This window comes from Zootoca vivipara, chromosome 8 (genome assembly GCF_965207765.1).
Source record: "Zootoca vivipara chromosome 8, rZooViv2.hap1.1, whole genome shotgun sequence".
Taxonomy (NCBI): domain Eukaryota; kingdom Metazoa; phylum Chordata; class Lepidosauria; order Squamata; family Lacertidae; genus Zootoca; species Zootoca vivipara.
In genome coordinates, this window is record NC_142591.1 from 42,275,535 (window position 1) to 42,289,339 (window position 13,805).

Below are 13,805 nucleotides of genomic sequence, written 5' to 3' on the forward strand. Positions count from 1 at the left end.
TTAGTGGTCACTGAATTTGGGGGGAAACAAATGGTATTGGAAAGAGATTGAAATATGCTGGAAGAGGGTACTGTTTGCTAAAATCCTGTTGCGGGTCCAACTTATGAATAACTGTTCTTTGAGAAAGACAGCAATCTATTTCGGAGGGGATACCATCCTGGCCATTTACATCAACTGAAGTGTTGCATGGACATTGCCATATATGTTGACGAACAACCGAAAGAAGCCTTTGCCTACTGCAACCTACACTTTAAATGATATCTGAAGACACAAATATTGCTGGTGATTAAAGGAAATGGAAAAGAGCTGCTTTGTCCTTTAAAGCCATTGTGCTGATAGGAAAAACCCTTGGAAAACCAGCTGAGTCGGGAATACAGATGGAGCATCCTGGAACAAAGAACAAGAGCACTCTACAGTGCAGCATTTTGCTGCAAGTTGCTATTATTATTATTATAAACCAACCTCGACCCTAAGATCATCCTCTGAGACTCTTTGCCCATGTGCCTCCTCCACAAGAGATCCAGTGGGTGGCAACACAAGAACAGGCCTTTTCTCCGGTGGCTCCCCATTTGTGGAATGCTTTCCTCAGGGAGGCCTGTATGGCGCCTTCATTACATATCTTTAGGTGAGAGGCAAAAATGTTTCCCTATAACCAAGCCTTTGGCTGATTAACATTCCATAGCTTTTTAATTGTGTCTGTGGGTGGGGGTGTTTATTGGTTTGTTTCTGTTTTGCTATGTATTTTGTGCTGTGAACTGCCCTGTGGTTCTTGGATGAAGGGCAGTATATAATTAAATATATAATGATAATCGTAGTGATAATTATTGATATTCTTACATAAATCGGTGTACATGGCAGTTTGCGGAGCTGCCTAACCTAAAAAAAAAAAAGTAGGGTTCCAGCCCCCAGAACTTACATTATAATAACCTGATCCTCTCCAAGGGATGTGGAATCTATGACTTTCCAGATGTTGCTGGACTACAACTCCCATCATCCATGCCCATTGACCATGTTGGCTGGAGATGACAGCACTTTGCATCCAACAGCATCTGGAATGTCACAGGTTCCCCATCCCTGGCCTATTCTCTGATGTGTTTACTTGGACGTGAGTCCCATTGTGCTCAGTAGAACTTACTTTCGGGTAAAATACATGGGATTGCACCACTGGCGGGCCTTGGGGTCTCATATTCCAGTGGTGCCCTGTGCCTCTTGCCTTCCATTCTATGTCGTGGTTGTGGAGCCTCCTGCAGTACCCCTGAGGCTCTGCACCCAGTGGCAACCAAACCAGCCATACTCCCCTAAATCCGCCTCTGATTGCAGTGAAGAAAAATGGGGTGTGGGAGTGAGAGACAATAGCGTGGGATTGATCAAATCTGTATATATTTAAAACCAGCCTTACATAAACTTTATTCCACTGAGCAGAGCATAACCTACCATCCATATACAGTGGAACCTCAGTTTAAGTACACAGTTGGTTCCGGAAGTTTGTACTGAACCTAAAGTGTACTTAACCTGAAGCGATCTTTCCCATTGAAAGTAATGGAAAGTGGATTAATCCGTTCCAGACGCGTCCGCGGAGTACTTAAACTGAAAGTACTCAAACCGAAGCGTACTTAAACCGAGGTATGACTGTATAATGCACCACCAGGAATCTAATCCCCCCCTTTTTTCTGCCTGTCTGGCACTATAAAACAGGGCTGGGGGGAAATGAGGAATGGTTCACAGTTCATGGCCTGGCTGCTGATTATAGCTTGGTTGGTAGCTGTTTTTAAACAGTTTGAAACAGTTCACTTCCTTTCTATGATTACCAAATCTCAGAAGAATGGTCGTGATTTAAATGTGCACAAACACACGTATCCCATAAACACTACGACGACGTTCCACAAGCTGATAAGAAAATATTTTTTAAAAAGAAAATTCTGCCTGGATTATGGAATTAATTCAGATGCAACTCTATTGAACTGAAAGGTCAGTGATGTTGCAAGCCTAATGAAAACTGTGTGGTAATAAATAAAGCTTATGTAAGAACTGTCATGCTGGTAGCAGTCTTATGCCTGCAATTTACACAGAGGGCACATCCACATGGGACTTGCCTGGAGGATTGGATGTGATTAATCAGTACATCCAATCTCGACAAGCCATGCATCTATTTGACCAAGTTCTTTTCTTTGGACCTATGACACCAATATTCATCCCTCTCGACCATCCATTTGATTCTGTAGAATAAAAGCTTCTGAAAATCCACCATTGTGTTAATGGAGAGTGATCTCTCTCAAGCAAGGCAATCAGAAATGACCCTACCTTAAAAATATTGATAAATTCACAAGGCTTATGTTTTAAGTTCTTCTTCTGATAATATGGGCCTATTATTTTTAATGATGTCTTTACACTATGTCTCTTCACAGTTTCTTCTTTCCGCAAAATGTAATAATATTGTGCAAGCTGATGGAATGGCGGGGGGGGGGGATCGACATACTATGTTGTGACATTTGCCCTATAATTTCAAAATATAATTCATAGACAAGTGCTCCTCTTTCCTTGCTTGAGTTCAGAAAAGAAAATGTCAATGGCATTCCAAGGAGGCTGTGAATTTCAAGGGGAAATCCCAAACATATGGTAAATGGATTGCTGAGTCAGATCAGGGGTATAACTCCCTGAATATTTGGCGAGTTAATGCTTTGGATGTTAATTTCTAGTCAAGATATGGCAATAGCTCTGTTTTCAAACTTTCCGTTTCCAAATCTTGATGGATATGGTGGGGACTTAGGAGCTGTGCCGGGCAAAGGTCATTGTGGTAAGGGGCAAATGTGAACCACTTTGTCATGATCCCACAAATTGTGTGCATGTTGAAGCTATTGATGTGGATGGAGGAGGAGAGAGGGAAAGGAGACATAGGAGAGGAAGGGCTGCAACCCAGTGGCAGAGCACCTGTTTTGCAGTTAGCAGTCTCAGGTTCAATCCATGGCATCTCCAGGTAGAGCTGGGAGAGCACTTTGTCTGAAATACTGGACAGCTGCTGCCAATCGGTGTGGACAGTACCTATTTTCTAAAGTCCTTGTGGGCTCCTCTGGGCAGTATGCATGAACTACCTGTACTTCAGATGGCCAGCTACCTCAAGCTTGGTAGTGTGAATCAGATTTTTGGGGGAACCGAGTCTGACACTCCACGTTCCCCAGCTCCCCCCTACCTCCCCCCCCCCCAATATGAGCACTGCATCAGAGCTACCAGTGCTGGTTGTCCGTTTGGCAGAGCTCCATGTGTTTGAAGGACCAAGGCTACTGAGCTGGGATCAGCACCATTGTTGAGATGTGAATTTACTGTTTTCAGTAGACCTATTAAGGAATGCCATTTCTCCACAAGGTGGTAGAAGTGAGCAATTAATTATAATATACCCTCTACAAAGCTCACACAGTTTTTATTGGAATTTAAATGCCATCATTAGGTCTTAGCTAAATTCTGGAATATGAAAATAAGTGCTAACATGCTTCGTATGAAATAGAAATATTTCTATTTCTGTTTGACCTATCTTCCATGTGTAGTGGTCCACCACAGAGCAGTAATTACGTTTTTGTTTATTCAGAGAAAAAAGCAAAACGGAAGCAACTTCCCCCACTCTCAGCCTAAACTGGGCCTATACTGGGCCGACAGATGTTGTTGGACTTCAACCCCCATAAGCCTCAGCCAGCCTGGCCAATGGGCAGGTATTATGGGAGTTGCAGTTCAGTAACATCTCTATCCCTGGTATGTAGGCGCATGTATGTATAGAGAGAATTTTAAAGCATCAGATAGCATTTCAGACAAGCCTGCTCTGGATTATGGAAGGATGCAGTTAGTCACTAGAATCACTTATTTATTACTTTGTCCAACAAAACCTAGAAACTGAAGAAAGCAGAAGCTGTAAGATTTTTTGCTATAAGAATTTAATATTTGTGTTTTGTGTGTCACTGTAAAACATAATGTTATATGTTTGTCTGTTTTGGGGGGTGGGGCTCAATATGTTTATAAATGTTTTGGCAAAGATCAAAAACTCTTTGTGTGTGAAGACCCCCAAAACCACCTCAAAAATAAAGACACAATAGACACAGAATTTGATTTAAGGTTTTTGGCATCAATTTTGGCCACAACTTTATTGATTACAGCATGTGAGTGGTTGCTTAGGCATTGGTTTCTAACTACCTGAATCTGCACAGTGGCAGGAATAGGACTGACTCTCCATATGTCAGTAAGGGAAAGCATCCTGGGAAGAGCGAGAAGCTGGCTTTGATCTCGCAGCTCACCCCAGATGCTCCCAGGGGCTCTGGCGTGGCCCTAGACCTTTGACAGGGTTCAGACAAAAGCAAGGCGAGCCCCTGGATTCCTTTAATGGAATTCTCTAGCAGCAGCGATGGAGGGGCGGGCACAGCCAACCACTTCCTCTCCACAAAACATTGAACCAATGCCCAACTGCCAACCTTACAAAGTTGTGATGATTTGCTACATGGTAGGCAAAAACCAAATGGCAACAGCCAATCAGCCAAATGGCAGAATTCCTACTGAGCCCCTGCTCCAAAGCAGACGACCCCTAGACAGGCATAGCAAGGCCAAAGAACAGCCCTAAATATACGGTGGGAGGGTGGGTGATACGATGCATGTCGCAGGAAAGAGAAAGCTCCCAGCAACATGCAGCAGCTTAAATAGCCCCTCAGTAGACAATAGATGACCAAACAGGCCCCAGCAACCGAGGGGCAACCAATGGGGAGTTGTGGCTATCCAAACGGTCCTGCCCCACAACAGGGAGGCATTTTAGGTGATCTCACCTCAACATGTGCCCTCCATGATGGAGGACATGACTTTCAAAAAATCTGATATAAATGTGCAGTGCTTTTTTCTAAAAAAATGTTTAGGAGTATTCTCATTTTCCTACTCTCATTGAAATACTGCCCCTCAATGAGGCCAAACTTAGATTCACAAAATGTTTAGGGGTATTTCTAAAAATGTTTAGAAAAAAAGCACTGTAAATGTGTTTGTGTTCTACATTTCATTTAGTATACCACATGTTTCTTCACGATCTTTGCCAGAGACTGCCATCTGCAACTCAGTTGTGCAGGTGAGCCAGAAACCATAGCCTCTCATCCAGATGCTGTCATTTTACAGCAAATTAAACTATTTTTTCCTTTTCCTTTTTTTTAAGCAAAGGGATTACTGTACAGTGAAGTTCCGAGAGTCAATGGGGACAAAAAAACTTTCCATAAGGATGACTCATCTCCTTCATAAGCATTGCCCATAATGTTCCAGAAAAGTGCTTTTGGTTGCTTCCTCCACATTACTTGGGTATTTAAAGAGCTATTGAATTTAACTGTGGGGAAAGCTCTCTGTCAGTCCATTTCCTGCTTTTATAGTTAAGTACCTTCCAAATTATTTTCTCCCTTATTTCCTAAATTTCAGCTCCAGACTTCCAGTATGCATCTCTGCATTCCCTACCTCCAAAATAAAAAGAAGTTAGCAAGAATTACGCCTCCACCCCCTAAAATGACATTCCCTAGCCCCACATCGCCTTGTCAGCATTTGGTGGCACCTACATATTTAAGCCTTCAATCCTAATCCTAATCTGGATGCAAGTTCCATTGACATTGGTTCCTCTTACTCCTGATAAAGCCCTGTTTAGGGAAGCTTTTTAATGTTTGATGGATTTCTGTATTTTAGTATTTTGTTGGAAGCCGCCCACAGTGGCTGGGGGAACCCGGCCAGATGGGCGGGGTATAAATAATAAATTATTATATTATTATTATTATTTAGGATTGGGTGCTAATTATGAATAGTACTGTTAGGGGGACTCCCTACAGGAAGCCTCCCCCCCCCCATCATCCTGACTAGCACTTCGTCCAGCGAGAGCGGTAGCAGCAGGTCAGGCAGAAACGGAATGGAGGAGGGAAGGATCAGTAAGGTATCAGAGCCCCGGCACTGCCCTATCCAACAAGTGGAGGAGGGAGCACAGCCCCTTCTGGTGCCCGATTTGAGGCACACGCCCAAACGCAGGGTTAGAGGGCGGTGTTTTGGGGTACCCAAGCTTTTATGCTGGCTCCGAAGCAGAAGGGCGCCATTGCCGGATTCTGCGAGTGACTAGGAGGTTATGTTTTCTGTTATCTCTGCACTGTAAATAGTATGCACAATAAAACCCTTAAAGACAGAGCGGACTGGAGCGCCTTTACTTGGGAGTAGCCGCAACAATCCCCTGACAAGTACATTTTTTGGCAGACCATATATTTGAGAGTTGTAAGTTAATAGTCATTTAACCTGCTCTAATATCTTTAGTAGCTTTATTTGTTTGATAGTGTATTTCCGTGTATATTGTTGGATATTTTATGATTTCATCAATCATTTTTATTTCCTGTTTTGCACCCTGTCCTGGTATCTGTATTGATGATGAACAGGTTATAAATATTTTAATAAAATAATAATAACTATACTATTTTCATAACATCCATGTTTGCTAAAAGGAATTCTTTGTTTCAGATTAAAATAGGAAGTGATTGACAGATTCAAAAACTCATTCAAGAAATATATTACAGTTTCACAATTTCCCCCAGTTGGATTTCCTCTGTTCCCCCAGGCTTTTTCAAACCAAGGTACCTGAATCTAGAGAGACACAGAATATTTTTAACTTCAGTAATGAAAGAAATGTATGAGATATCTAAATAAAGTTGCCACTCATTTTCAGAATAGACTTTTCTTTGTCATTCACTTGTCCAATAATGCCTTGTGTGACTAGCGATAAACTATAACAATAGAAAAGAAAGTTGTCAAGCGTGGTTCAACAAAATGAACCCTGGAAATGGAAGAACCTAAAGAAATGGGCTGCTCTTTAAAATGTCACACACTTCTCAGGGGCTCTCTTGCCTCAGTTTCCCATCAATCAATCTCTTGTTGAAGAGGAGACATATCAGTCAAAGCTGTTGTCTCATCACAGATGGCAATTAAGGTTAATGGGCCCAGAACAGAGACTGGGGCTCTTATTACATGTTAGAGACCTCGCGTGGAAATTAAACCCTCCGTCACACCAAAAGACACATCTTGCAATTTTGCTTCAGCCTGCAGGAGATATGCACACAGATGCATAAGTTGAATGGACAGTTTCCAAATAAGGATTCTCTTGCTAGCTGGGGATGTTGGGAGTAAAGCAACAACACTTGCTATAAGTTAGCTGAATCAGTGTGGAGCAATAAACAACCCAGTCTTCCCTGGCTGATTCCTTCTTGAGTAATCGCTTGTTGTCATTTAGAGTGTTTCCTTTGGCCCTGCTTCCTTCCTCCTTTCCTTCCTTCTGTTAGTTTTAGTGCCGGACCTTTTTTTTGTTACTTTCATGATTATAATGGCCACATTTGAGCTTGTACTCAGAATGGCTTTGTTCTGTCATGAGTAATAAACCTTAAATTAATCTATTCTATCAATCAGCAGATTTACCAGATTATTTCTGCACTCTGGTGCAAGATATACGGTGAGCCCACAAGTTATGTGTGGGTTACGTTCCAGAGATCATGCCTAAAGCCAAAGTGGCATATAGTCAAAACACATGAGGTGCTGCCCCCTTTCTGCCCCCTATCAGGAAAAACATTTGTGCATCTTTGTGTTTCTATAAACTTATCACTTTTTGAAATCAAGTTGTCCTGCCTGTCTTTTCTTGCTGCTGTATGGAAAAGCACATGAATCTGACCTTTGAAGAGTTTGTAGGTAAACCGTTTTAACTTACCAGATGTCTGGTCTCTTTCTATGCTAAAGTTTCTGTGCTTTGCAAGAAACTTAGAAGGAGGCATTTTAAAGGTCTAGCAGCCTCTATTGCCGGCATTACTGGTTGCATGTTTTGTGATTTTAAATCTCTGCTGTGGATCGCTCATCAAATAATATTTGCTCCAAATCTGGACCTAGGCATCCAGAGAAACCTCCTTTTATTCTTAACCAAATTACTAAAATACCAACACAGTACACCCTGGGGTTTTACATGTTGGCCAAGACCTTGCCACATGAGCAAGTGCTGATTGTGGAATCTCACTTTTATTCTAAATGCTGCTGAATATGCCATCATTCTATGCAAGTGCCTTGTGCCAAAGCAAAAAATGGAATTATTAGTTACACTGAATAAAAATAGCACTGTGGGGAGCTCATTATTATTCCTTACCTTGAAGGCCTGCTTCCAAAGGAGTCTTGGGTTAATGAGAACAGCCCATTCTACCCCACAGCTCCTATTATCAATGATAAATGTTTTTGAAAGGGAAGTGTTAGCAATTTTCTAAGCAGCAACCTTTACTAAGGTAAAAAAAAGTTTGTCTCCTCCTGCTCCTTTAAGTACTGGGGTGCTTGGTAAAACTTAGATTCTGTGTCTACAAGGAGCAGCATTCATTCATTCTAAATATTTGTATCCTAGCCCTGAGGTGGTCCCAAAGCAGCTTGAAAAGGATTATTGAAATAAAATCATACATCTAACACAGGAACAAAAATTTTGCAGTGAGACTGAAATAGCCCTGTTATTGGTTGTTGGCATCTGTCTGCCTCAGGAGTCAATGGAAGAGTGTGCATTTGGGGGTAAAGTCAAACCATTGGCGTATTACAGTGGCTGCTGTGGCTGTAGAGACCAATACAGGAGAGAGATGTTTTATTGCAGGTGGGGTGGATGAAGGTATCCGGTTGTGCTGCTGCAGATGCACTATGGTGTTTCTTCTCTCTGCGCTCCTCCCTGTGGTCATTCATCCTCTGGTCACTGCTGTGGATACATGACCGGACTCTCTCTAAGTGCTCCAGTCATATGCAAGGGATTCCCACAGGGTGGGGTTACTGTCGCCAGCCTTCATGTCATGTCTGCAGAAATCTTTGTAACACAGAGTTAGTCTGCTAACAGGACTGCTGCCTGAAGCCAGTTCCTAGTAGAGCATGTCCTTGGGATCCTGCCATCTTCCATTCTGTGGACATGACCAAGCCAGCATAGACGTCGCTGAGACAGAAGTGTGGACATGCTGAGAATGTGGGCTTGGGAGAGCACATCTTTGTTTGAGACTCTGTCCTGCCATAGGATGCCCAAAATCTTCCTGACGCAGTGCAGATGGAAGGCATTGAGGCAGCACCCTGGTGGGTGCAAGTTCCACACGACTCATGTTATAACAGCCACCTGGTTTAGCAGGACCACACAAATTTATAACGACAGCTGAAGAAGCAAGTGCTAATTCAACAACATTAACAGAAAGTTCCACAGACATCTCTGGCAATGCTAATCACATAACATTGCACACTGATGAGTTCACCTCAGTATCCAGGCATGTGTTCCCTGGCATGTACAGTGTTCCCTGAATGACTCCATGATTTCACCTAGCCTGGTAACACCCCCTCAACACACACACACACACACACACACACACACACACTATCACATGCAGTATACAGTTGGTCCACCAGAAACAGACAACAGTGCCCTTTGTTCAAGGCAGACCACCATGATGCAATGAGGAGGAGCACAGCAACCAGGACCTGTATCTACATTGACTCCTTCCATCATGGACTAAGTGAGAACCAGCAACTTAGTCCTATTGCCTTGCCACCCTCAGATGATATCAGAGGGAGCTGCTGCCTCCCCGCAGACTCTTTCCACCATGAGCTGAGTGAGATCCAGCTTCTCACCTCCACTCCTGAACACACTGCCTGGCATCGCTATCATGGGAAGGCTACTTCCATCACAGTTGTGTAAACTTAGCCTATTGGTTGGGAGACCCAAGCTATGGTGATCTACGCTTGAACAAATGAATAGCATGTCTTACACTATAAACTACACTCTGAATTGATTTCAAAGAAAGGTCACACCGTGAAGATTTCAGCCTTAGTTGAAATGTCATACTCAGCTTTTACTTACATTGGATGTGATCTAACCCAGAGAAAAGTCTGCTTGAATTCCAGAATGTTTAATAAGACTTAAGCATATTTAATTTGGGCTGGGCGGAGGCCTTTGCCTGTGTTTGTTATGTGTTATGGTTATGATGGTAACATCTCGCATAGTAATGCTTGGAATGCAGACAACAAAATGCTGCAAATAGTTTTAGAGTTTTGATTCCTCTGGTGGATGAGGTTATCTATATTTAGACAGAGAAAACTTTCAAATATTCTTTTGAATGTAGGAGTGAGTTGTTGGGTGCTGGTGGTAAAGTGGCAGAGGCATTATTATCTTGCCTGCCAGTGTGCCCTCGTATGGCACCACTAAACTCATGATTGCAGGAGCAGAAAAATGAGAAAACCATTAACAGAAGAGCACAAACCTCAAGAACCCAGGAGAATGTAATTTTGTCAAGGGGAAAATGGAATCTTGAAAAGTCTATAGGTACCATACACTCCTTTTGCTTCAATTAGATATCATGTTATTTTCCTTTTACTTCAGTTATAGTATATCATGTTATTCTAACACATTAAATAAGATAGCACACTGCTTAACAACTATTATTGTAGCTTTGTTCTTTATTTTTTTGAAACACTCAAGGCAGGGAGATATGAACAGAAAATACAGTGTGAAAATATAATCCACCATTATATCCTTTGAGGACTACTAACATTCTTTAACAATCAAAGGCTTCAAACAGTTTCTATCAACTTCACGGCAGTGAAGAATTCCAAGCAGCCTTCACAAAATGAAAAACAATAAATGAACCTGTCTCCCAGCTGGATGAAATGCTGGTGGAGAGAAGGACCGTGAATGTCAACATTCTCATTCTCTGCTGGAGCAATGTTCTCCAGAATATGAAACATCAGACTTTGAGAATTAGGGTTCTTGAATGAATGAGTTTTCTTCTTTCACTCCTTCATTGATCAAGATGCAGCTGAGATGACTCAGATGTCAGGCTTTGTGGTGGTGGTGGAGGTGATGATGATGAATGGGCCTGTTGCTGCTCATTATGCCTGGAAGGCAGCACCTGAAAACTTTGCTAATCAAGTCATTGATAGCCTTATACAACCATTCCCTTCTGAAGTTTGTACCGTAAGTGCTTTAAAGTTTGGCTACGTAGCTTTGTCTATTTGTTTAAATAAATCTTATTGGAATCATCCTGGGAGTGTACATTAGACACACTACCATTTTTATTTTTAATTGAAATTTACTTTGCAGCCTAATAATGCATACTTCCCTGCATAATGCAGATCTCTGTTCTGGAATATACTATGTGTCTCTTTGTTCCCTATTGTTTAGAATATTAGAATTTGGAGTTCTGGTTTAAAATTCTAGTTCCAATACCATTCACTCCAGTTAAATAAACTTTTTATTAGAGCAAGAGACATTGGGCTTTAAAAGTAGTTTACCAGCTTGGCCCCAGCATCCCCCGCACGGGAAGTGGGCTGCTCCTTTTCCTCGCCGCGTCTCTCTGGTCGGCGATGGCAGGCGCCGGGCTAACGCTGCTTCGTCTGGCTGCTGCAGTGCTGCTGGTGCTGAGCGGGGCTCGAGCTGAAACCTGTACAGACCCAGTCATCTCTCCATCCTACTACACTACCTCAGATGCTGTAATCTGTTCAGAGACTGTCTTTGTTGTTGAGATCTCCCTCACCTGTAAGAACGGAGCTCAAAATGTTGCTCTCTATGCAGATGTCAATGGCAAGCAGTTTCCGGTTTCTCGGGGTCAGGATGTTGGCCGCTATCAGGTCTCTTGGAGCATGGAGCATAAGCTGGCTCGCTCTGGCACCTACGAGGTGAAGTTCTTTGATGAGAAGTCCTATAGCACCTTGCGCAAGGCTCAGCGCAACAAGGAGGCTGTCTCTGAGATCAAACCCCTCTTTTCGGTCAATGTGGATCACCGAGGTGCCTGGAGCGGACCGTGGGTCTCCACTGAGGTGCTGGCAGCATTCATTGGTCTCCTTGTGTATTACATGGCTTTCAGTATCAAGAGCAACATCCAAGCGTAATCTGTTTCAATAAACCTTTCATGCAAAAGAAGAAGAAGAAGTAGTTTACCAAATATTAATGGTTGACAGGAAAGGCAGTGGCTGGAGGAAAAAGTATATGAAATAGTCAAAGGCCCTGCTAGTGTGTGGCCGAGGGGTCTCATACCCCATGTCTTTTTGGCCAGGAGTCAGATCTCCTCCCCTCTTCCTGCCCTGGCTCCTGCACCCAATGAAAGATTCAGACTTTCAGCAAAATGGCAAAACAGTAATTCATACTGCCTTGAGATTCACTCAAAATACCAGTCTCCAAATCAGGCAGATCCTGCTAGGTATCCTGGTACCAAGCTGTTTAGGACTTTGTATGGCACCAGGAAAACCTTCAGCTAGGCACAGAAACATATCTCTTTATATAATACAACTGTAAGGATGTCATCACACTGCAGTTTGTGCGGAAGTGTGGCAACAGAATTACAGGCAGCTGACTCAGGCAGGCAGATGATAAGAGGAACAGCCAGTTTCAGTCTCAGCAGCATTGCAGAAGGGAAGCAGCAGCAGAACAGGATGGTTGCTGGGCCTTTCCCAGCCGTTCCTCTGTGGTTTGTGTGGGGTGCAGTTTGGCTGACCTCTAAGGTGAGGTGGGGTGCAGTTTCAGCAAGCTGTAAAGTAAGGGTGCATGGTTTGAGTGAGCTGTGAGGTGGTGTGTGTGGTTTGAGCAAGTTTTAAGCTGAAGGGAGTGCATTGGGTGAGATGAAAGGCAAGGAGGTGCTTTTGGAGTGAGCTGTAAGGATGCGTTTAGCAAAGCTGAAAGGAGAGGGAGTTGGCAAGGTGTTGGTCTAAAGTGATGGGGGGAGGGGGTTGGCAAGCTAAAAAGCCCCTAGCAGAACAGTAGAAGAGCTTGCTGAACGACTAGCCCAGCATCCTATTCTCACAGTGGCCTTTGCAAAGTCAACAGCACTCTCCTCCCTTGTGATTCCCAGCAACTGGTATACTGCCTCTGACAGTGGATGCACAACACTGCCATCTTGACAGGTTGCCATTGACAGGCAGCCAGTGCAGATCCTTAAGCAATGATGCCATATGTGCATGGCTGGATGTATCCCTCAGTACTCTAGCTGCGGCATTCTACACTAGCTGATGCTTCTAAAGCAAGCCCTCATAGAGCACATTGCAGTAATCTAGATAGTCGGATTATCGCTGTTGCTGTGCTCCTGTATGGATTCTTTTCTTTTTCTCTTAAAATAAGAACGGATTTTAATCAAATGTGGTAAATTGAACAGATGCTGCTTTTCCCTCATTTTATTTTCAGAAAAAGAATATGAAAGTGGGTATGGCAAAGCAGCACCTGAATGCTTGTGGGACCTAAGAAAACATTGTTTTAATATTGACAGTTCAGCTCTCATCTTCCAACGCTCCTTTACAGGTCCTGCCAATTTTTCAGCATTAAAATTTGCTTCTCCATTTGGTCATTTAAAACCCAAATAAACACCCCCCCCTCTTCTGAAACTGTCATACATGAATCCCCAGTGAAGGGCTGGGCACTCAGTACATTTGCTCGCAAACAAGGCTTGCCGTGTGGCATTGACATAACACCTGCTGTGCCATGTGCTTGAGGGCATATTGAATTAAGCAGTGGAAAATTCAAATTGTAAAAAAGTATGCAGAATCCAAAGCAAGAGGGTATTCAGCACTGAGATTAAATTTTTAGAAAAGGAAATGATGGTTGCCAAATATATAAGAAGAACAAAATTCTAATGGGTGGATAGTTAGAGCACGCCAAAGTAGCAAAATGTTTTTGGGTTGACAGATACATTCAACTTGCATTGGTCAAGTAGCAGTATAAGCATCAAAAGGATATATTTTTTTATGTTCTCAAGCAATTCATTCTGAAATATAAGGGGAAATTCAGGTCAACATTGGGGTCAACTTTG

At 42.9% G+C, this 13,805-nt stretch overlaps 1 pseudogene across 1 annotated transcript; it reads left to right on the forward strand.

Annotated features, from left to right (window-relative positions):
- Positions 1–11,344: 11,344 nt before the first annotated feature.
- On the forward strand, positions 11,345–11,926 carry LOC118090299 (translocon-associated protein subunit delta pseudogene; annotated as a pseudogene). Its single transcript, XR_015951460.1, has one exon. The product of XR_015951460.1 is annotated as a translocon-associated protein subunit delta pseudogene (transcript).
- The last annotated feature ends 1,879 nt before the right edge of the window (positions 11,927–13,805 follow it).